The following is a 24,992-nucleotide window of genomic DNA, read 5'->3' on the forward strand; positions in this document are numbered from 1 at the left end:
AAAGCTCACCATGGGGAAGGTGGCTATGCCAACTAGCCTGATGCCCTGCTCCCGCAGTGACGGATAATCGTACTCTGGTTTCTCTTCATAACGTACAAGTCTTTCGCCTTTTACTAAAGACTTCAGTGGAGAGCAGCACTAATGAGTTGTTTCTATTTTTGGCAGGCTTTACCTTTGCGGGTGAAGCCCTTTCTGTCTGTGCAAAAGAAATCTTGTTACTGTGCAGAGTGACTTCTCTGAGTAGAGTCGCCTTACTTGTTGCGACTGCTTTGTCCTTCTTAATTACCATGTCTAGAAAGATTTAAACAAAAAAAACAACGTTGTACTTTGCAGTAAAAGAAAGAGCAAATCTAAAGTTTCAGGAATCCGAGAATAAGCTTACTTTCACGAGTTCTTCACGATTTCGGATTTTGCAATAAAATGAATTCCTTCACTCAAACTAAATTAAAACTGCTAAACCGCTAATCTGTTACATGTAAGGCAGATGTCAAATTCACCGAAATAGGATCTAAGGGTATTCGGCCAATCGAGCTGTAGCAGCTTCGGTAAAAGAGTATAAGTTGAAGAGTTTGTGAATAAAGGTGTGCGCACACATAGTGAGCTGTAGGAAAATAGGCAGGGAGCAATGCCGGCTGGGGTATATGTTCTTGTATGTTGTCTGACTGTTTGATTTGAATGTGTTGTGTAAGTGTCCTGTTGAATGTTACATGTTTGGGCTTTGACACGCTTCACTGTGGTTGTTAACTGTGTGGTGTGTCCTGAAATGTTATATGTTTGGGCTGTGTGACATGCTTAATGCTTGTCAGTAGCTACCCACTTATTCATATATAGCAACTGACAACATAAGAAGTCCGGACATACTTTGATAGTAGTTGTAGAAGTATCCTTATTGATAATAGATAAACTAATTCATAGTGATAGAGCAGTAGATGAACAGGTGCCTGCACATGTCTCACGAAAATAAAATGGGTGTATGATTGCTGACGGCAGAGCAATACTGCTAAACTTATGAGTTCTTGTGGCAAACTTGATTCAGTGTCTTGACGTGTATACGCTGTTTCGCTGACTTGATTGTCACAAGAAACAAAGTGTGTTTGATAAGATCCGACCATTTCATTACGGGAGGATCAGTATGTATGGATTCTGATGTGACTGATAACCCCATTCATATCTTAAGCATCATCTAATACGTGAGACAACGCCCTGACACACAATCAAAAAAAAAAAAGAGAGAGGGGTTTTGTGTCCCCACAGTCCATAATGTAGAAAAGAGAGAAAAAAGCCTTTCTGATTTGGTGTGTGTGCTCACAGTGCAGAGTGTAGAGAAAAGAGAGAAAAGAAAGCCGTTTTGGTGTCACAGGTGTTGTGACTTACACACACATATTTCTGAATTGAGAAAATAAATCATTTTAGAGGAAGCAGTAGAGTTTAGATCCCACATTTGTTGATAGGCATTCATTTATTTTTTCTTTTAATCAGTTTTAAAGTGAATACTAACTGAGAAATGAAAAAGGTTAAGAGTTTAGAAGGTTTATGATCAGCTGAGTCTCTAAACAGAACAGCAAAGGGCTTCATTGAACATTTAAAAAAGATTCAGATTGTTAGAATATCCAGAATTTATAGGAATGGTGGTGATTACTCTTATTTTCTAGAATGGAAATAACTGCACCATGTCTGTTTTATGAATTTAAGGGGCTAAAAAGTTTTGTTCTCGTTTTTCTATGATTAACCGAATGTATGTGAGAGTCCAAACAGACAGAAGGGTTACGGCCAAGCGCTGGACCTTCCAAAAAAGATGAGACAGGCTGGACCCGTGCCATACTAGTTAAGACCTGCCTGTGGATAACAGGTTCTTTAAACTCTCACACACACAAACTCACACACACGTTCGCACACATACACCCATACACACACACATTCTTGAGCTTGCTGCAAGATTAAACCTTTGCATTAACCGACTCCAGCAACTCTGAGTCTCATTGAGAGAATTTTCTCAACAATTGGGTACTCAAACCAGATCTCGACGTTTTTTCCGCCGTCCAGGGTCGGAGCTGAAACCGTGCACGGGGGAGTCCAGTACTCCTAATGAAAGACCCCCTGCTGAATTGCGGTAATTAGGGGCCAGTGTCCACTGAAAGGGGGAAAAAGTGACGAGATCGTACTTTTGAATCAATGGCCAGAAGCCATTGGCAGTGCAGGCATCAACAATTATGGTGTTATTTCACCCATTAACACTTAAGGTACCTCATGCAGTGGCTGTGATATGGTTACTTAACAAAATATCTTTACCAGACATCTCTCCTACATAACTGTTCTTCTTTCACAGCCACACCTTGTTGTCGAGAGATGTGCTACACTTAATCCATCCACACTGCTACCTACCCCACAGATGGAAATTCTCATGATTGCATGTCAGAAATAACCATCAATGTTTTACCCAGGCCAGACTTAACTGATATACGTTATGAAAATGCAGAAATAACTATATTTATTCGACAGGTCACGCAAAAAACCCTGATGGCACAAATGCTACAGGATTTGCAGTACTAACAGAAACTGAAGTTTTCTTAACAAAAAGGTTGTTAACGTTTACACTGACAGTCAGTATGCCTTCTCAACTGTACATGTGTTAACACAGCATTGGAAAAACAGGTATGTTGACATCCACAGCTAATGTATAAACTACAAATATTTTAGCATTATTAGATGTTATTCAATTGTCATCTACAATAGACTCGTATGAATGACCAGAAGGAAAACCATACTGCCAAAGAATTTGTTTAAATATGCTGCAGTATTAAGCCATGGACCATGTCATGTCTCAACAGGAGGGATGGAAGCAATAATGAACAAGGTTTTTACAGCATATGGTTTTACTAATTATTGAAAAATTATTTTTAGAATAAAGAAATGAATAAAGTTTTGTCTAGCAGGTCAAATATGTGCAAAATACAATCCACAGGGCAATCTAAGACCAAAACAAAGATAATACCCTAAGCCAGTGTATCTTTTTCAACATATTTGTTTGGATTTCATTATTTCATTATTGTGTAGATTTCATTGAACTAAATTAATGTTAAGGGAAACGATTCTGCTCAGTGACAACAGAGGTTTTTACCAAATGGACTGAAATATTTCCATGTGCACAAGCAGATGCACTCTCAGTAGCAAAAGCACGGGTAAAATAAATCATTTCTAGATTTGAAATTCCTGAAAAGATCTTCAGTGATAATTTGACACACTTTGTAAACAATGTCATCTCACTGATGGCAAAGAACTTAAAATAGACCTTAGAAACCACTGTGCATATCATCCACAATCAGCAGGTTTCGTGGAGAGACACAATGGAATAATTAAGTCAAGACTGAAAAAAATCATGGAAGAAATGGGAAATGTTGGGTTTACTGTTTACCATCCTAAAAATGCATCCTCCAACTAGCACAAGATGAACTCCATTTGAGAAAAGGTATGGAAGACCATTTGTACTCCCACAGTCAAAACACAGTCATCAACTGACATGATGAAGAAAAAAAGAAAAAGAGAAGAAACCTTAGCAGAATACAAATATTAACAAGTAGAGAGATCTCTTCTGTTTAGTCTGTTCCAGGTGAACCGGTGAAGGAATATCTGAAGACAGTAAAACCCGGGGACTGGATCATCATCTAAGTGATAAAGAAAAAGAACTGGTCCAGTCCAAGGGGGGAAGGTCCATTTCAGGTACTACTTACATCACCCACAGCAGCTGAAGGACTTCTTGGATTCACTTATCACATTGTACTACGACCTTCAGAAGTAGGGAAAGATTAGTTACCCACCACTGTTTTCTGAGGCAAAAGTCTGACTACAAAGGGGAATTCTCTCTACAGGAGGGAGTTCATCTCAACCTCAGTGAAGAAAACAACGGCTAACATGAGAACATAGGGTGTGACTAAAATAATTCACCAAAATGTGTATTATTAATCATTACTCTTATTATAGTATTCCCAATTTTATGGTATGAAGCATGGATTAGCAGAAATAAAGATGATGCAGGACAGAGTACCACCACTGTCCCCTTGACATAGAAAGTGCCACACTAGTAATAACATTTATTTAAACTTGGAGATAAATGGAGAAAATAATCTCATATGCAATAGCTGAGACAGAAAAAACAGAAAACTTTTGAAGACACGATTAAAAGAACATTTAGAACATACAATAAGCTTAAAAGGAGTGACAAATCTGCGACTGCGGAGCATAGAAGTCTAATTAAAAACAGGAGCAGTAGGACAGACTTTTGGGAAATCTGAGTAAGCTCTGGGAATCAAATTTAGATAATGATCAGACTTGGCCTTTCTTATTTCTGCTGTACATTTATTTCTAAGCTTCCTAAAAGCAAGGCAATGACCCGGGGCCCTCATATGCCCAGCTAGCATCCAAGGTTTATTTGGAGGTGGTTCAGCTGCAAGTTGTGAATTTCTGACTAAAGTTTGTAAAAAGCGGGTAAGACAAGTTGCGAATGCCTGACAATGTATGATCAAAAGAGGGAGAGGAGGTTTTCGGCTGAAAGAAGGTCTGAATGTCCAACCATAATTTGTAAAAACCGGGGAAGAAAAGGCTCGAAAGCCCGACTATACACCATCAACAGCTGGAGCGGAGGTGTTCAGCTACAAGAAGGTGTGAATGTCCGACCATAGTTGGTAAAAAGCGGATAAGAAAAGGTGAAAATAACCGACTGTACACAATCAATAGCGGGAACGGAGTTGTTCGGCTACTAAAAGGTGTGAAAGTCCGACCCTGGTTTGTAAAAAGTAGGTAAGACAAGGTGTGAATGCCCGACAATGTATGATCAAAAGAGGAAGCGGAGGTTTTCGGCTGCAAGAAGGTCTGAATGTCCAACCATAATTTGTAAACACTGGGGAAGAAAAGGCTCGAAAGCCCGACTATACACCATCAAAAGCGGGAGCGGAGGTGTTCAGCTGCAAGAAGGTTTGAATGTCCATCAATAATTGCTAGAAAACATGAAAGAAAATTTTCGAATATCAAACCGCACATGATCATAAGCGGGAGAGGAGGTGTTCAGCTGCAAGAAGGTGTGAATGTCCACCCATAATTACTGAAAAATGGGTAAGAAAAGTTCAGAATGCCCAACCATACATCATCAAAAGAGCGAGCAGAGGTGTTACGCTGTAAGAAAGTGTGAATGTCCGACCATAGTTGGTAAAAAGCGGGTAAGAAAAGGTTAAAATACCAGATTGTAAACAATCAATAGCGGGAGCGGAGTTGTTCGGCTACAAGAAGGTGTGAAAGTCCGACCATGGTTTGTAAAAAGCGGGTAAGAAAAGGTTCGAATGACCGAATATATACCATCAAAAGTGGAAGCGAAGGTGTTCGGCTGCAAGAAGGTGTGAACGTCCAACCAAAGTTTGTAAAAAGCAGTTAAGAAAAGGTTCAAATATCCAACCAAACATAATCAAAAGCGGGAGCAGAGCTGTTCGACTGCAAGTAGGTGTGAATGTCAGATCATAATTTGCTAAAAGCTGATGAGAAAGGGTGAGAATGCCCGACTATACATCATCAAAGGCGGGAGAGGTGGTGTACGGCTGCAAGTAGGTGTGAACGTCCAGCCATAATTACTCACAAACGGGTAAGAAAAGGTAGTATTGCCAGACAATACATGATCAAAACAGGGAGCAGAGGTGGTTCAGCTGCAAGGTGTGAATGTCTGACTAAAGTTTGTAAAAAGCGGGTATGACAAGGTGCGAATGCCCGACAATGTATGATCAAAAGAGGGAGCGGAGGTTTTCGGCTGCAAGGTCTGAATGTCCAAACATAGTTTGTAAAAACCGGGGAAGAAAAGGCTCGAAAGCCCGACTATACACCATCAAAAGCGGGAGCAGAGGTGTTCCACTGCAAGAAGGTCTGCATGTCCACCAATAATTACTGAAAAATGGGTAAGAAAAGGTGCGAATGCCCAACCATACATCATCAAAAGGAGCAGTGGATGTGTTCCGCTATAAGAAGGTTTGAATGTCCGACCATAGTTTGTAAAAGTCGGGTAAGAAAAGTTCGAATGCCCGAACATACACCATCAAATGCAGGAGCGGAGATGTTCGGCTGTAGTAGGTGTGAATCTCCAACCATAATTGCTGAAAAATGTGTTAGAAAAGGTAAGAATGCCAGACCATACATGATCAAAACAGGGAGCGGAGGTGCTTCAGCTGCAAGAAGGTGTGAATGTCCGACTAAAGTTTGTAAAAAGCGGGTAAGACAAGGTGCGAATGCCCGACAATGTATGATCAAAAGAGGGAGCGGAGGTTTTCGGGTGCAAGAAGGTCTGAATGTCAAACCATAATTTGTAAAAACCGTGAAGAAAAGGCTCGAAAGCCCAACCATACACCATCAAAAGCGGGAACGGAGGGGTTCAGCTGCAAGAAGGTCTGAATGTCCGACTAAAGTTTGTAAAAAGCGGGTAAGAAAAGGTTCGAATATCCAACCAAACATAATCAAAAGCGGGAGCAGAGCTGTTCGACTGCAAGTAGGTGTGAATGTCAGATCATAATTTGCAAAAAGCTGATGAGAAAGGGTGAGAATGCCCGACTATACATCATCAAAGGCGGGAGAGGTGGTGTACGGCTGCAAGTAGGTGTGAACGTCCAGCCATAATTACTCACAAACGGGCAGGAAAAGGTAGTATTGCCAGACAATACATGATCAAAACAGGTAGCGGAAGTGGTTCAGCTGCAAGGTGTGAATGTCTGACTAAAGTTTGTAAGCGGGTATGACAAGGTGCGAATGCCCGACAAAGTATGATCAAAAGAGGGAGCGGTTTTCGGCTGCAAGGTCTGAATGTCAAACCATAATTTGTAAAAACCGGGGAAGAAAAGGCTCGAAAGCCCAACTATACACCATCAAAAGCGGGAGCGGAGGTGTTCAGCTGCAAGAAGGTCTGAATGTCCACCAATAACTACTGAAAAATGGTTAAGAAAAGGTGCGAATGCCCAACCATACATCATCAAAAGCAGGAGTGGATGTGTTCGGCTCCAAGGTTTGAATGTCCGACCATAGTTTGTAAAAGGTGGGTAAGAAAAGGTTCAAATGCCCGAACATATACCATCAAAAGAGGGCGCGGAGGTGTTCCGCTGTAAGAAGGTGTGAATGTCCGACCATAGTTGGTAAAAAGCGGGTAAGAAAAGGTTAAAATACCCGACTGTACACAAACAAAAGAGGGAGCGGAGATTTTCAGCTACAAGAAGGTTTGAAAGTCCGACCATGGTTTGTAAAAAGTGGGTAAGAAAAGGTTCGTATGCCCGAATATACACCATCAAAAGCGGAAGCGGAGGTGTTCGGCTTCAAGAATACGTGAACGTTCGACTGCGAAGGCCCGAACATACATAATCAAAAGCAGGAGTGGATGTGTTCCGCTACAAGAAGGTTTGAATGTCCGACTATACACCATCAAAAGAGGCAGCGGAGGTGTTCGGTTGCAAGAAGGTCTGAATGTCCAACCATAATTTGTAAAAAGCGGGTAAGAAAAGGTAAGAATGCCCAACCATAAATTATCAAAAGCGGCAGCAGAGATGTTCGGCTGGTATTTATCAATGTCTAGATAGATTTCAAGAAAAAACAACGTTGTACTTTGCAGTAAAAGAAAGAGCAAATCTAAAGTTTCAGGAATCCGAGTATAAGCTTGCTTTCATGAGTACTGCACGAATTCGGATTTTGCTATAAATTAAATTCCTTCACTCAAACTAAATTAAAACTGCTTTGTCCTTCATATGTACCCAATTCTACATATATTTCAAGCATAAACTTCCTCATATTACCCAGAATGAAAAAGAACCACACTTGTGATTAAGCCATACGCCCCTTTTGAGGAGTTCTGCATGATTTGGGATTTTATCTATAAAATTAATTCCTTCACTCAAACTATGTTAAAACGGCTTTTACCTTAATATTTATCAATGTCTAGATAGTTTTAAACAAAAAAAACAATTTTGTACTTTGCAGTAAAAGAGAGCAAATCAAAAGTTTTAGGAATCCGAGAATAAGCTTCTTTTCATACGTTCTGCTATATTTGGGATTTTATGTATAAAATGAATTCCTTCACTCAAACTATGTTAAAACTGCTTTGTCCTTCATATTTATCAATGTCTAGATCGACTTCAACAAAGAACAACGTTGGATTTTGCAGTAGAAGAATGAGCAACAATGAAGGATCAGGAATCCGAGAATAAGCTTCTTTTCATACGTTCTGCATGATTTGGGATTTTGCTATAAAATGAATTCCTTCACTCAAACTATGTTAAAACTGCTTTTAACTTCATATTTATCAATGTCTAGATCGACTACAACAAAGAACAACATTGTATTATGCAGTAGAAGAAAGAGCAACACTGAAGGATCAGGAATCCGAGAATAAGCTTCTTTTCATACGTTCTGCATGATTTGGGATTTTATGTATAAAATGAATTCCTTCACTCAAACCAAGTTAAAACTGCTTTGTCCTTCATATTTATCAATATCTAGATCGATTTCAACAAAGAACAAGGTTGTATTTTGCTGTATAGGAAAGAGCAACACTGGAGGATCAGGAATCCGAGAAAAAGCTTATTTTCATGAGTTCTGCACGATTTCGGATTTTCCTATAAAATGAATTGCTTTGCTCAAACCAAGTTAAAATAGCTTTGTCCTTCATAGTTATCAATGTCTAAAAATGTATCAAGCATAAAGTTCCTCATATTACCCTGAATGAGAAAGAAGCATCCCTTTGGTTGAAAAATACGTTCCTTTTGAGGAGTTAGGCATGATTTCGGATTTTGCTATAAAATTCATTCCTTCACTCAAACCAAGTGGAAACTGCTTTGTTCTTCATATTTATCAATGTCTAGATCGATTTCAACTTCTTCTACTGGAAAATCCAACGTTGTTCTTTGTTGAAGTCGATTGATAAAGATGAAGGTAAAAGCAGTTTTCACTCGGTTTGAGTGAAAGAATTTATTTAATAGCAAAATTGCAAATCATGCAGAACTCCCTTTCACATTCACACCTTTTCTCACCCGCTTTTTGCAAACTATGGTCGGCCATTCACAGCTTCCTCTCCACCATACTTGTATGATGGGATATTCACACCCACTTGCATCCGAAGACCTCCCCCCCCCCACTTTTGTTGATATTTAGTCGGTCATTCGCACCTTACCCGCTTTTGGCAAACTATGGCCTTCTTGCAGCCAAACACCTCTGATCTCGCTTTTGATGATGTAAGGTTGGGCATTCAGACCTTGCTTCACCTGCTTTTCACCAAATATAGTCAGACATTCACACCTTCTTGCAGCCGATCCACTCCTGCTTTTGATGATGTATGGTGGGGCATTCGCACCCATTTTTTACCCATTTTTCAGGAATTATGGGTGGACATTCAGATCTTCTTACAGCCGAAAACCTCCGCTCCCTCTTTTGATCATACATTGTCGGGCATTCGCACCTTGTCTTAGCCGCTTTTTACAAACTTTAGTCGGTTATTCACACCTTCCTAACTGTTTTGATCATGTATTGTCTGGCAATACTACCTTTTCTTACCCATTTGTGAGTAATTATGGTTGGAGAGTCACACCTACTCACAGCCGAACAACCGCTCCCTCTTTTGATGGTGTATAGTTGGGCATTCTCACCCTTTTTCATCAGCTTTTTGCAAATTATGATCTGACATTCACACCTACTTGCAGTCGAACAGCTCTGCTCCCGCTTTTGATTATGTTTGGTTTGATATTCGAACCTTTTCTTAACTGCTTTTTACAAACTTTGGTCGGACGTTCACACCTTCTTGCAGCCGAACACCTCCGCTTCCGCTTTTCATGGTGTATATTCCGGCATACAAACCTTTTCTTATCCGCTTTTTACAAACCATGGTCGGACTTTCACAATTTGTTGCTGAACAACTCCGCTCCCTCTTTTGATTTTTTAGAGTCGGGTATTTTCACCTTTTCTTACCCGCTTTTTACCAACTATGGTCGGACATTCAAACCTTCTTGTAGCGGAACACATCCACTCCTGCTTTTGATTATGTATGTTTGGGCCTTCGCACCTTTTCTTACCCATTTTTCAGTAATTATTGGTGGACATGCAGACCTTCTTGCAGCCGAAAACCTCCGCTCCCGCTTTTGATGGTGTATAGTCGGGCTTTCGAGCCTTCTCTTCCCCGGTTTTTACAAATTATGGTTGGACATTCAGACCTTGCAGCCGAAAACCTCCGCTCCCTCTTTTGATCATACATTGTCGGGCATTCGCACCTTGTCTTACACGCTTTTTACAAACTTTAGTCAGACATTCACACCTTGCAGCTGAACCACCTCCGCTCCCTGTTTTGATCATGTATGGTCTGGCAATACTACCTTTTCTTACCCGTTTGTGAGTAATTATGGCTGGACGTTCACACCTACTTGCAGCCAAACACCACCTCTCCCGCTTTTGATGATGTATTGTTCGGCATTCTAGTCTTTTCTAACACATTTTTCAGAAATTATGGTGGGACATTCACACCTACTCACAGCCGAAAACTTCCGCTCCCACATTTGATGGTGTATAGTCGGGCATTCTCCCCCTTTCTCATCAGCTTTTTGCAAATTATGATCTGACATTCACACCTACTTGCATTCGAACAGCTCTGCTCCCGGTTTTGATTATGTTTGGTTCGATATTCGAACCTTTTCTTAACTGCTTTTTACAAACTTTGGTTGGACGTTCACACCTTCTTACAGCAGAACACCTCCGCTCCCTCTTTTGATGGTGTATGTTCGGGCATTCGAACCTCTTCTTACCCGTCTTTTACAAACTATGGTCGGACATTCAAACCTTCTTATAGCGGAACACATCCACTCCTGCTTTTGATTATGTATGGTTGGGCATTCGCACCTTTTCTTACCCATTTTTCAGTCATTATTGGTGGACATACAGACCTTCTTGCAGCTGAACACCTCCGCTCCCGCTTTTGATGGTGTATAGTCGGGCTTTCGAGCCTTTTCTTCCCCGGTTTTTACAAATTATGGTTGGACATTCAGACCTTGCAGCCGAAAACCTCCGCTCCTTCTTTTGATCATACATTGTCGGGCATTCGCAACTTGTCATACTCGCTTTTTACAAACTTTAGTCAGACATTCACACCTTGCAGCTGAACCACCTCCGCTCCCTGTTTTGATCATGTATGGTCTGGCAATACTACCTTTTCTTACCCGTTTGTGAGTAATTATGGCTGGACGTTCACACCTACTTGCAGCCGAACACCACCTCTCCCGCTTTTGATGATGTATTGTTCGGCATTCTAGTCTTTTCTAACACATTTTTCAGAAATTATGGTGGGACATTCACACCTACTCACAGCCGAAAACTTCCGCTCCCACATTTGATGGTGTATAGTCGGGCATTCTCCCCCTTTCTCATCAGCTTTTTGCAAATTATGATCTGACATTCACACCTACTTGCAGTCGAACAGCTCTGCTCCCGCTTTTGATTATGTTTGGTTGGATATTCGAAACTTTTCTTAACTGCTTTTTAAAAACTTTGGTTGGACGTTCACACCTTCTTGCAGCCGAACACCTTCGCTTCCACTTTTGATGGTATATATTCGGACTTTCGAACCTTTTCTTACCCGCTTTCTACAAACCATGGTCGGACTTTCACACCTTCTTGTAGCCGAACAACTCCGCTCCCGCTATTGATTGTGTACAATCTGGTATTTTAACCTTTTCTTACCCGCTTTTTACCAATTATGGTCGGACATTCACACCTTCTTACAGCGGAACACCTCTGCTCCCTCTTTTGATGGTGTATGTTCAGGCATTCGAACCTTTTCTTACCCGCTTTTTACAAACTATGGTAGGACATTCAAACCTTCTTGTAGCCGAACACATCCACTCTTGCTTTTGATGATGTATGGTTGGGCATTCTCACCTTTTCTTACCCATTTTCCAGTAATTATGGGTGGACATTCGCACCTTCTTGCAGCTGAACCACCTCCGCTCCCTGTTTTGATCATGTATGGTCTGGCAATACTACCTTTTCTTACCCGTTTGTGAGTAATTATGGCTGGACATTCACACCTACTTGCAGCTGAACACCACCTATCCGGCTTTTGATGATGTATGGACCGGCATTCTTACCTTTTCTAACATATTTTTCAGCAATTATGGTTGGAGATTCACACCTACTCACAGCCGAACATCTCCGCTCCCGCATTTGATGGTGTATAGTCGGGCATTCCCCCCCTTTCTCATCAGCTTTTTGCACATTATGAACTGACATTCATACCTACTTGCAGTCGAACAGCTCTGCTCCCGCTTTTGATTATGTTTGGTTCGATATTCGAAACTTTTCTTCACTGCTTTTTACAAACTTTGGTTGGACGTTCACACCTTCTCGCAGCTGAACACCTTCGCTTCCACTTTTGATGGTATATATTCGGACTTTCGAACCTTTTCTTACCCGCTTTCTACAAACTATGGTCGGACATTCAAACCTTCTTATAGCGGAACACATCCAATGCTGCTTTTGATGATGTATGGTTGGGCATTCGCACCTTTTCTTACCCATTTTTCAGTCATTATTGGTGGACATTCGCACCTTCTTGCAGCTGAACAAATCCTCTCCCACTTATAATCATGTGCGGTTTGATATTCGAAAATTTTCTTTCATGTTTTAAAACAATTATTGATCGACATTCAAATCATCTTGTAGCCGAAGACATCCACTCCTTCTTTTGATGATATATGGTTCGGCATTCGCACCCTTTTTTTACCCATTTTTCAGGAATTATGGGTGGACATTCAGACCTTCTTTTAGCCGAAAACATCCGCTCCCTCTTTTGATCATACATTGTCGGGCATTCGCACCTTGTCTTACCCGCTTTTTATAAACTTTAGTCGGACATTCACACCTTCTTGCAGCTGAACCACCTCCGCTCCCTGTTTTTGATGATGTATGGTCTGGCAATACTACCTTTTCTTACCCGTTTGTGAGTAATTATGGCTGGACATTCACACCTACTTGCAGCCGAACACCACCTCTCCGGCTTTTGATGATGTATAGACCGGCATTCTTACCTTTTCTAACATATTTTTCAGCAATTATGGTTGGAGATTCACACCTACTCACAGCCGAACATCTCCGCTCCCGCATTTGATGGTGTATAGTCGGGCATTCTCCCCCTTTCTCATCAGCTTTTTGCAAATTATGAACTGACATTCACACCTACTTGCAGTCAAACAGCTTTGCTCCCGCTTTTGATTATGTTTGGTTCGATATTCGAAACTTTTCTTCACTGCTTTTTACAAACTTTGGTCGGACGTTCACACCTTCTTGCAGCCGAACACCTCCGCTTCCGCTTTTGATGGTGTATATTCGGGCATACAAACCTTTTCTTACCTGCTTTTTACAAACCATGGTCGGACTTTCACACTTTGTTGCTAAACAACTCCGCTCCCTCTTTTGATTGTGTACAGTCGGGTATTTTCACCTTTTCTTACCCGCTTTTTACCAACTATGGTCGGACATTCACACCTTCTTAAAGCAGAACACCTCCGCTCCCTCTTTTGATGGTGTATGTTCGGGCATTCGAACCTCTTCTTACCCGCCTTTTACAAACTATGGTCGGACATTCAAACCTTCTTATAGCGGAACACATCCACTGCTGCTTTTGATGATGTATGGTTGGGCATTCGCACCTTTTCTTACCCATTTTTCAGTCATTATTGGTGGACATGCAGACATGCTTGCAGCTGAACACCTCCGCTCCCGCTTTTGATGGTGTATAGTCGGGCTTTCGAGCCTTATCTTCCCCGGTTTTTACAAATTATGGTTGGACATTCAGACCTTGCAGCCGAAAACCTCCGCTCCCTCTTTTGATCATACATTGTCGGGCATTCGCACCTTGTCATACCCGCTTTTTACAAATTTTAGTCAGACATTCACACCTTGCAGCTGAACCACCTCTGCTCCCTGTTTTGATCATGTATGGTCTGGCAATACTACCTTTTCTTACCCGTTTGTGAGTAATTATGGCTGGACGTTCACACCTACTTGCAGCCGAACACCACCTCTCCCGCTTTTGATGATGTATTGTTCGGCATTCTAGTCTTTTCTAACACATTTTTCAGAAATTATGGTTGGGACATTCACACCTACTCACAGCCGAAAACTTCCGGTCCCACATTTGATGGTGTGTAGTCGGGCATTCTCCCCCTTTCTCATCAGCTTTTTGCAAATTATGATCTGACATTCACACCTACTTGCAGTCGAACAGCTCTGCTCCCGCTTTTGATTATGTTTGGTTGGATATTCGAAACTTTTCTTAACTGCTTTTTACAAACTTTGGTTGGACGTTCACACCTTGCAGCCGAACACCTTCGCTTCCACTTTTGATGGTATATATTCGGACTTTCGAACCTTTTCTTACCCGCTTTCTACAAACCATGGTCGGACTTTCACACCTTCTTGTAGCCGAACAACTCCGAACAAATGTAAGCTCTGTGGAGAATTAAATCACCTCTTCAGAGATTGCCCTAAATCTTTTGCCAAGAAATTAAAGACGGTAAAGTCACAGTCAAGCCAACAAAGAGAAGGACCAGAGGTGGCAGTTGGTGAACAAAATGAAGAGGTTGACCCAATAAATTCAAACTTCCCGCCAAAAGCTTGGATTGGAAGTGAGGAACATAAAGGGGAGGGGCCTGTAGAGGCCTCACCACTCAGTGCTGAAGTCTGTGAGAATTCACAGGCAGAGGGTGGAGCTACGCTAAATGAGGAGGAAGAGCAGACAGGTGAGTGTAGTGAAGATACTCACCTCCCCGAAGGTCAACAGCCGAAGAGGACGGCATCTGAGTTGTCCTCCGATTCCCCAGTGGTATCAGAGAAGAGGGGAAGGGTTAGGTCCCTTTCAGACAGTTCTTCAGTGGAAGAACCTAGAGTCTTCCCCTCTGACTCACCAAATGAGGTCTCCTTTTTAACTTTAGCTCTGCAATCAACACCCAGGGACTCAAAGTTAAATGCAACATTGCGTCAGAGGCCAACACCGAGAGTCCGAAAAGGAAATATAGATCACCCTACTCACTTTTCACCTAAAGAAATTAAGGAAGAGCTAGTTTCCCAAGAAATAACCTGAGTGTGTAATTTGTTTTGATAACTTAGAAAAACGAAAATGACAGACCTACTTTCCTTTATCCTTTTAATGGTTCTCACCTTCTCAACACTAAATGTGAGAAGTGTGAAATCAAAGACAAGAGCCCAGAGTATTTTATCCTTCTTAGTCTCCATAAAATCAGATGTGTTTTTAATACAAGAATGTGGACTACCTTTTTCAAAAAACCATAGACAATGGGAGGAAATGTGGCCCCATTTATCGATATGGAGTGGCTCAAATCAAAATAAAAATGATGGTGTGGCCATTCTAATTAAAAATCCGCATGTTCTGGTGAAAGGTAGCACAGTGGCGGACGGGCACTTTTAGCACACTTGAATTTTATGGGGCAAGACTTTAACCTCTTAAATATTTATGGTTTCAATGGAAAAAATTACAGGTATGACCTTTTAGAAGATATACAGCTTTACATGCTAGGGCAAGTACCTTTAGTTGTAGGAGGGGATTTTAACTGTATCTTGAGCAGGAAAGATAGAAAAAGAGCAGGGGGAGATTTTAAAGTGGATTTCTATTTGGACTTCGATTTTACTTCAGGGCATATGCAGGGATTTTAAGCTTACTGACTGTTTTAAAACCATGCATCCCAGAGAGGAGGGCTTCACCTGGTTTAGTCATGATGGCACCAGAGCCTCTCGCATTGATTATTTCTTTACTAGAGATTGCCCACCCACTGATGTTAGATTAACTCCTGTTTTCTTTTCAGACCACCTTATGCTCTCCTGCACCCTTTCCCCCCCTTCTGGTGTGACGGTAGGAAGTGGTCTGTGGAAACTCAACTGTTCCCTGTTGGAGGATGAAATCATAGTCAGTCAGTACAGGGAATGTTATAAAGAGTGGCAGACCTTTCAAGACCTCTACGAAACACATGCACAATCGTGGGAAATGGTGAAGGAAACGACCCAGACTTTTTTTAAACAGCAAGGTAAACGTAAAAAAAGGAAAGAGAATAGATGTATGATGGGACTACAGAAACGCTTACAGCGCTACTTTAAACTAAATCAGTGTGGCATAGACTTTAATGAAGAAATCAAACATGTCAAAAAGGAAATGTCAGTTTTAGCAGAAATAAAGAGTAAAGGAATTTTTGTAAGAAGCAGGGAGCAGGAAATTGAGGAAGGTGAAAAATGCACACGGTACTTTATTAAGAAAGTTATAAATAAAAAGGAGTGTATTCAAAATCTAAAAAGAGAAGATGGGTTTTTAACAAAATCCACACAAGAGATGATTGAAACTGTACATACCTTTTATAGTAACATGTACAAAGAGAAACCAGTGCACTTGGAAACATCGGCAGAAATTTTAAAATTCGTTGACAAAACCGTAAAAGAGCATGCACACTTGACACAGGATTTTACTGCTTTAGAGTTAGAAAAAATGCCTAACAGGTTTTAAGAGAAGTCGAGCTCTGGGTTTAGACGGGCTTCCTGCAGAATTCTATCTGACCTTTTGGGACCTTTTATCATCAGACATTTTAGATGTTTTTAAAGATTTTGAAAAACTCGACCGACTGCCTGACAGTTTTAGAGTGGGAATAGTGACTCTACTTTTTAAAAAAATGATAAGACTGACCTAAAGAATTGGAGGCCCATCACACTTTTAAACTTTGACTGTAAACTTTTTAGCAAGGTTTTAGCGACACGGATGTCCTCTGTTTTAGAGGAGGTAATTCACCCAGACCAGGCTTGTGCCATCTCAGGGAGACAACTCACCGACAGCCTCGTACTGATTCGAGACATCATTGATTACGCTAGAGACAGAAACACCCGGCTTGTCATCTTAAATTTAGACTTTGAAAAAGCTTTTGATCGGGTCTCGCATCAATATCTCTTTCAGGTGTTGCAGCCATCGAGTAGTTCCTCCTTGGTCAGCCGAGGAGCAAGGGGGGGGGGGAGCAAAGCTCACCATGGGGAAGGTGGCTATGCCAACTAGCCTGATGCCCTGCTCCCGCAGTGACGGATAATCGTACTCTGGTTTCTCTTCATAACGTACAAGTCTTTCGCCTTTTACTAAAGACTTCAGTGGAGAGCAGCACTAATGAGTTGTTTCTATTTTTGGCAGGCTTTACCTTTGCGGGTGAAGCCCTTTCTGTCTGTGCAAAAGAAATCTTGTTACTGTGCAGAGTGACTTCTCTGAGTAGAGTCGCCTTACTTGTTGCGACTGCTTTGTCCTTCTTAATTACCATGTCTAGAAAGATTTAAACAAAAAAAACAACGTTGTACTTTGCAGTAAAAGAAAGAGCAAATCTAAAGTTTCAGGAATCCGAGAATAAGCTTACTTTCACGAGTTCTTCACGATTTCGGATTTTGCAATAAAATGAATTCCTTCACTCAAACTAAATTAAAACTGCTAAACCGCTAATCTGTTACATGTAAGGCAGATGTCAAATTCACCGAAATAGGATCTAAGGGTATTCGGCCAATCGAGCTGTAGCAGCTTCGGTAAAAGAGTATAAGTTGAAGAGTTTGTGAATAAAGGTGTGCGCACACATAGTGAGCTGTAGGAAAATAGGCAGGGAGCAATGCCGGCTGGGGTATATGTTCTTGTATGTTGTCTGACTGTTTGATTTGAATGTGTTGTGTAAGTGTCCTGTTGAATGTTACATGTTTGGGCTTTGACACGCTTCACTGTGGTTGTTAACTGTGTGGTGTGTCCTGAAATGTTATATGTTTGGGCTGTGTGACATGCTTAATGCTTGTCAGTAGCTACCCACTTATTCATATATAGCAACTGACAACATAAGAAGTCCGGACATACTTTGATAGTAGTTGTAGAAGTATCCTTATTGATAATAGATAAACTAATTCATAGTGATAGAACAGTAGATGAACAGGTGCCTGCACATGTCTCACGAAAATAAAATGGGTGTATGATTGCTGACGGCAGAGCAATACTGCCAAACTTATGAGTTCTTGTGGCAAACTTGATTCAGTGTCTTGACGTGTATACGCTGTTTCGCTGACTTGATTGTCACAAGAAACAAAGTGTGTTTGATAAGATCCGACCATTTTATTACGGGAGGATCAGTATGTATGGATTCTGATGTGACTGATAAACCCATTCATATCTTAAGCATCATCTAATATGTGAGACAACGCCCTGACACACAATCAAAAAAAAAAAAGAGAGAGGGGTTTTGTGTCCCCACAGTCCATAATGTAGAAAAGAGAGAAAAAAGCCTTTCTGATTTGGTGTGTGTGCTCACAGTGCAGAGTGTAGAGAAAAGAGAGAAAAGAAAGCCGTTTTGGTGTCACAGGTGTTGTGACTTACACACACATATTTCTGAATTGAGAAAATAAATCATTTTAGAGGAAGCAGTAGAGTTTAGATCCCACATTTGTTGATAGGCATTCATTTATTTTTTCTTTTAATCAGTTTTAAAGTGAATACTAACTGAGAAATGAAAAAGGTTAAGAGTTTAGAAGGTTTATGATCAGCTGAGTCTCTAAACAGAACAGCAAAGGGCTTCATTGAACATTTAAAAAAGATTCAGATTGTTAGAATATCCAGAATTTATAGGAATGGTGGTGATTACTCTTATTTTCTAGAATGGAAATAACTGCACCATGTCTGTTTTATGAATTTAAGGGGCTAAAAAGTTTTGTTCTCGTTTTTCTATGATTAACCGAATGTATGTGAGAGTCCAAACAGACAGAAGGGTTACGGCCAAGCGCTGGACCTTCCAAAAAAGATGAGACAGGCTGGACCCGTGCCATACTAGTTAAGACCTGCCTGTGGATAACAGGTTCTTTAAACTCTCACACACACAAACTCACACACACGTTCGCACACATACACCCATACACACACACATTCTTGAGCTTGCTGCAAGATTAAACCTTTGCATTAACCGACTCCAGCAACTCTGAGTCTCATTGAGAGAATTTTCTCAACAATTGGGTACTCAAACCAGATCTCGACGTTTTTTCCGCCGTCCAGGGTCGGAGCTGAAACCGTGCACGGGGGAGTCCAGTACTCCTAATGAAAGACCCCCTGCTGAATTGCGGTAATTAGGGGCCAGTGTCCACTGAAAGGGGGAAAAAGTGACGAGATCGTACTTTTGAATCAATGGCCAGAAGCCATTGGCAGTGCAGGCATCAACAATTATGGTGTTATTTCACCCATTAACACTTAAGGTACCTCATGCAGTGGCTGTGATATGGTTACTTAACAAAATATCTTTACCAGACATCTCTCCTACATAACTGTTCTTCTTTCACAGCCACACCTTGTTGTCGAGAGATGTGCTACACTTAATCCATCCACACTGCTACCTACCCCACAGATGGAAATTCTCATGATTGCATGTCAGAAATAACCATCAATGTTTTACCCAGGCCAGACTTAACTGATATACGTTATGAAAATGCAGAAATAACTATATTTATTCGACAGGTCACGCAAAAAACCCTGATGGCACAAATGGTACAGGATTTGCAGTACTAACAGAAACTGAAGTTTTCTTAAAACAACCACTACCAAAAAATTAATCTGTTCAAGCAGTCGAATTGGTAGCTTTAACTGAAGTTTGTAAATTAAATAACAAAAAGGTTGTTAACGTTTACACTGACAGTCAGTATGCCTTCTCAACTGTACATGTGTTAACACAGCATTGGAAAAACAGGTATGTTGACATCCACAGCTAATGTATAAACTACAAATATTTTAGCATTATTAGATGTTATTCAATTGTCATCTACAAAAGACTGGTATGAATGACCAGAAGGAAAACCATACTGCCAAAGAATTTGTTTAAATATGCTGCAGTATTAAGCCATGGACCATGTCATGTCTCAACAGGAGGGATGGAAGCAATAATGAACAAGGTTTTTACAGCATATGGTTTTACTAATTATTGAAAAATTATTTTTAGAATAAAGAAATGAATAAAGTTTTGTCTAGCAGGTCAAATATGTGCAAAATACAATCCACAGGGCAATCTAAGACCAAAACAAAGATAATACCCTAAGCCAGTGTATCTTTTTCAACATATTTGTTTGGATTTCATTATTTCATTATTGTGTAGATTTCATTGAACTAAATTAATGTTAAGGGAAACGATTCTGCTCAGTGACAACAGAGGTTTTTACCAAATGGACTGAAATATTTCCATGTGCACAAGCAGATGCACTCTCAGTAGCAAAAGCACGGGTAAAATAAATCATTTCTAGATTTGAAATTCCTGAAAAGATCTTCAGTGATAATTTGACACACTTTGTAAACAATGTCATCTCACTGATGGCAAAGAACTTAAAATAGACCTTAGAAACCACTGTGCATATCATCCACAATCAGCAGGTTTCGTTGAGAGACACAATGGAATAATTAAGTCAAGACTGAAAAAAATCATGGAAGAAATGGGAAATGTTGGGTTTACTGTTTCTAAAAATGCATCCTCCAACTAGCACAAGATGAACTCCATTTGAGAAAAGGTATGGAAGACCATTTGTACTCCCACAGTCAAAACACAGTCATCAACTGACATGATGAAGAAAAAAAGAAAAAGAGAAGAAACCTTAGCAGAATACAAATATTAACAAGTAGAGAGATCTCTTCTGTTTAGTCTGTTCCAGGTGAACCGGTGAAGGAATATCTGAAGACAGTAAAACCCGGGGACTGGATCATCATCTAAGTGATAAAGAAAAAGAACTGGTCCAGTCCAAGGGGGGAAGGTCCATTTCAGGTACTACTTACATCACCCACAGCAGCTGAAGGACTTCTTGGATTCACTTATCACATTGTACTACGACCTTCAGAAGTAGGGAAAGATTAGTTACCCACCACTGTTTTCTGAGGCAAAAGTCTGACTACAAAGGGGAATTCTCTCTACAGGAGGGAGTTCATCTCAACCTCAGTGAAGAAAACAACGGCTAACATGAGAACATAGGGTGTGACTAAAATAAGACAGGGAAAATGGATGGACAAAGGCCGTGGCATCCATTCAGATTACCAGGATTTTGTGGGTTAAGAGGAACCAGCTGTGTATTATTAATCATTACTCTTATTATAGTATTCCCAATTTTATGGTATGAAGCATGGATTAGCAGAAATAAAGATGATGCAGGACAGAGTACCACCACTGTCCCCTTGACATAGATAGTGCCACACTAGTAATAACATTTATTTAAACTTGGAGATAAATGGAGAAAATAATCTCATATGCAATAGCTGAGACAGAAAAAACAGAAAACTTTTGAAGACACGGTTAAAAGAACATTTAGAACATACAATAAGCTTAAAAGGAGTGACAAATCTGCGACTGCGGAGCATAGAAGTCTAATTAAAAACAGGAGCAGTAGGACAGACTTTTGGGAAATCTGAGTAAGCTCTGGGAATCAAATTTAGATAATGATCAGACTTGGCCTTTCTTATTTCTGCTGTACATTTATTTCTAAGCTTCCTAAAAGCAAGGCAATGACCCGGGGCCCTCATATGCCCAGCTAGCATCCAAGGTTTATTTGGAGGTGGTTCAGCTGCAAGTTGTGAATTTCTGACTAAAGTTTGTAAAAAGCGGGTAAGACAAGTTGCGAATGCCTGACAATGTATGATCAAAAGAGGGAGAGGAGGTTTTCGGCTGAAAGAAGGTCTGAATATCCAACCATAATTTGTAAAAACCGGGGAAGAAAAGGCTCGAAAGCCCGACTATACACCATCAACAGCTGGAGCGGAGGTGTTCAGCTACAAGAAGGTGTGAATGTCCGACCATAGTTGGTAAAAAGCGGATAAGAAAAGGTGAAAATAACCGACTGTACACAATCAATAGCGGGAACGGAGTTGTTCGGCTACTAAAAGGTGTGAAAGTCCGACCCTGGTTTGTAAAAAGTGGGTAAGACAAGGGGTGAATGCCCGACAATGTATGATCAAAAGAGGAAGCGGAGGTTTTCGGCTGCAAGAAGGTCTGAATGTCCAACCATAATTTGTAAACACTGGGGAAGAAAAGGCTCGAAAGCCCGACTATACACCATCAAAAGCGGGAGCGGAAGTGTTCAGCTGCAAGAAGGTTTGAATGTCCATCAATAATTGCTAGAAAACATGAAAGAAAATTTTCGAATATCAAACCGCACATGATCATAAGCGGGAGAGGAGGTGTTCAGCTGCAAGAAGGTGTGAATGTCCACCCATAATTACTGAAAAATGGGTAAGAAAAGGTGCGAATGCCCAACCATACATCATCAAAAGGAGGAGTGGATGTGTTCGGCTACAAGAAGGTTTGAATGTCCGACCATAGTTTGTAAAAGCGGGTAAGAAAAGGTTAAAATACCTGCCTGTACACAATCAATAGCGGGAGCGGAGTTTTTCGGCTGCAAGAAGGTGTGAACGTCCGACCAAAGTTTGTAAAAAGCAGTTAAGAAAAGTTTCGAATATCCAACCAAACATAATCAAAAGCGGGAGCAAAGCTGTTTGACTGCAAGTAGGTGTGAATGTCAGTTCATAATTTGCAAAAAGCTGATGAGAAAGGGGGAGAATGCCCGACTATACACCATCAAATGCAGGAGCGGAGATGTTCGGCTGTGAGTAGGTGTGAATCTCCAACCATAATTGCTGAAAAATGTGTTAGAAAAGGTAAGAATGCCGGTCCATACATCATCAAAAGCGGGAGAGGTGGTGTTCGGCTGCAAGTAGGTGTGAATGTCCAGCCATAATTACTCACAAACGGGTAAGAAAAGGTAGTATTGCCAGACCATACATGATCAAAACAGGGAGCGGAGGTGGTTCAGCTGCAAGAAGGTGTGAATGTCCGACTAAAGTTTATAAATAGTGGGTAAGACAAGATGCGAATGCCCGACAATGTATGATCAAAAGAGGGAGCGGAGGTTTTCGGCTGCAAGGTCTGAATGTCCAACCATAGTTTGTAAAAACCGGGGAAGAAAAGGCTCGAAAGCCCGACTATACACCATCAAAAGCGGGAGCGGAGGTGTTCCACTGCAAGAAGGTCTGCATGTCCACCAATAATTACTGAAAAATGGGTAAGAAAAGGTGCGAATGCCCAACCATACATCATCAAAAGGAGCAGTGGATGTGTTCCGCTATAAGAAGGTTTGAATGTCCGACCATAGTTTGTAAAAGTCGGGTAAGAAAAGTTCGAATGCCCGAACATACACCATCAAAAGAGGGAGCGGAGGTGTTCTGCTGTAAGAAGGTGTGAATGTCTGACCATAGTTTGTAAAAAGCGGGTAAGAAAAGGTTAAAATACCCGACTGTACACAATCAAAAGAGGGAGCGGAGTTGTTCAGCAACAAAGTGTGAAAGTCCGACCATGGTTTGTAAAAAGTGGGTAAGAAAAGGTTTGTATGCCCGAATATACACCATCAAAAGCGGAAGCGGAGGTGTTTCGCTGCAAGAAGGTGTGAACGTCCGACCAAAGTTTGTAAAAAGCAGTTAAGATAAGGTTCGAATATCCAACCAAACATAATCAAAAGCGGGAGCAGAGCTGCTCGACTGCAAGTAGGTGTGAATGTCAGTTCATAATTTGCAAAAAGCTGATGAGAAACGGGGGAGAATGCCCGACTATACACCATCAAATGCGGGAGCGGAGATGTTCGGCTGTGAGTAGGTGTGAATCTCCAACCATAATTGCTGAACAATGTGTTAGAAAAGGTAAGAATGCCGGTTCATACATCATCAAAAGCGGGAGAGGTGGTTTTCGGCTGCAAGTAGGTGTGAATGTCCAGCCATAATTACTCACAAACGGGTAAGAAAAGGTAGTATTGCCAGACCATACATGATCAAAAAAGGGAGCGGAGGTGGTTCAGCTGCAAGAATGTGTGAATGTCCGACTAAAGTTTATAAATAGCGGGTAAGACAAGGTGCGAATGCCAGACAATGTATGATCAAAAGAGGGAGCGGAGGTTTTCGGCTGCAAGAAGGTCTGAATGTCCACCCATAATTCCTGAAAAATGGGTAAAAAAGGGGTGCGAATGCCCAACCATACATCATCAAAAGCAGGAGTGGATGTGTTCGGCTACAAGAAGATTTGAATGTCCATCAATAATTGCTTTAAAACATGAAAGAAAATTTTCGAATATCAAACCGCACATGATCATAAGCGGGAGAGGAGGTGTTCAGCTGCAAGAAGGTGTGAATGTCCACCCATAATTACTGAAAAATGGGTAAGAAAAGTTCAGAATGCCCAACCATACATCATCAAAAGAGCGAGCAGAGGTGTTCCGCTGTAAGAAAGTGTGAATGTCCGACCATAGTTGGTAAAAAGCGGGTAAGAAAAGGTTAAAATACCAGATTGTACACAATCAATAGCGGGAGCGGAGTTGTTCGGCTACAAGAAGGTGTGAAAGTCCGACCATGGTTTGTAAAAAGCGGGTAAGAAAAGGTTCGAATGACCGAATATATACCATCAAAAGTGGAAGCGAAGGTGTTCGGCTGCAAGAAGGTCTGAACGTCCAACCAAAGTTTGTAAAAAGCAGTTAAGAAAAGGTTCAAATATCCAACCAAACATAATCAAAAGCGGGAGCAGAGCTGTTCGACTGCAAGAAGGTGTGAATGTCAGATCATAATTTGCTAAAAGCTGATGAGAAAGGGTGAGAATGCCCGACTATACATCATCAAAGGCGGGAGAGGTGGTGTACGGCTGCAAGTAGGTGTGAACGTCCAGCCATAATTACTCACAAACAGGTAAGAAAAGGTAGTATTGCCAGACCATACATGATCAAAACAGGGAGCAGAGGTGGTTCAGCTGCAAGGTGTGAATGTCTGACTAAAGTTTGTAAAAAGCGGGTATGACAAGGTGCGAATGCCCGACAATGTATGATCAAAAGAGGGAGCGGAGGTTTTCGGCTGCAAGGTTTGAATGTCCAAACATAGTTTGTAAAAACCG

General features: G+C 41.1%; 2 non-coding genes across 2 annotated transcripts; both read left to right on the forward strand.

The window, feature by feature from the left end:
* The first annotated feature begins 69 nt into the window (after positions 1–69).
* LOC140285053 (U5 spliceosomal RNA) lies at positions 70–183 on the forward strand. The gene has a single exon (XR_011910254.1). It is a non-coding gene; the product is annotated as a U5 spliceosomal RNA (small nuclear RNA).
* Positions 184–17,125: 16,942 nt separating this feature from the next.
* Positions 17,126–17,239, forward strand: LOC140285054 (U5 spliceosomal RNA). The gene has a single exon (XR_011910255.1). It is a non-coding gene; the product is annotated as a U5 spliceosomal RNA (small nuclear RNA).
* Positions 17,240–24,992: the final 7,753 nt, after the last annotated feature.

Source organism: Leuresthes tenuis, unplaced genomic scaffold (genome assembly GCF_036924035.1).
Source record: "Leuresthes tenuis unplaced genomic scaffold, fLeuTen1.0.hap1 SCAF_24, whole genome shotgun sequence".
Taxonomy (NCBI): Eukaryota; Metazoa; Chordata; class Actinopteri; order Atheriniformes; family Atherinopsidae; genus Leuresthes; species Leuresthes tenuis.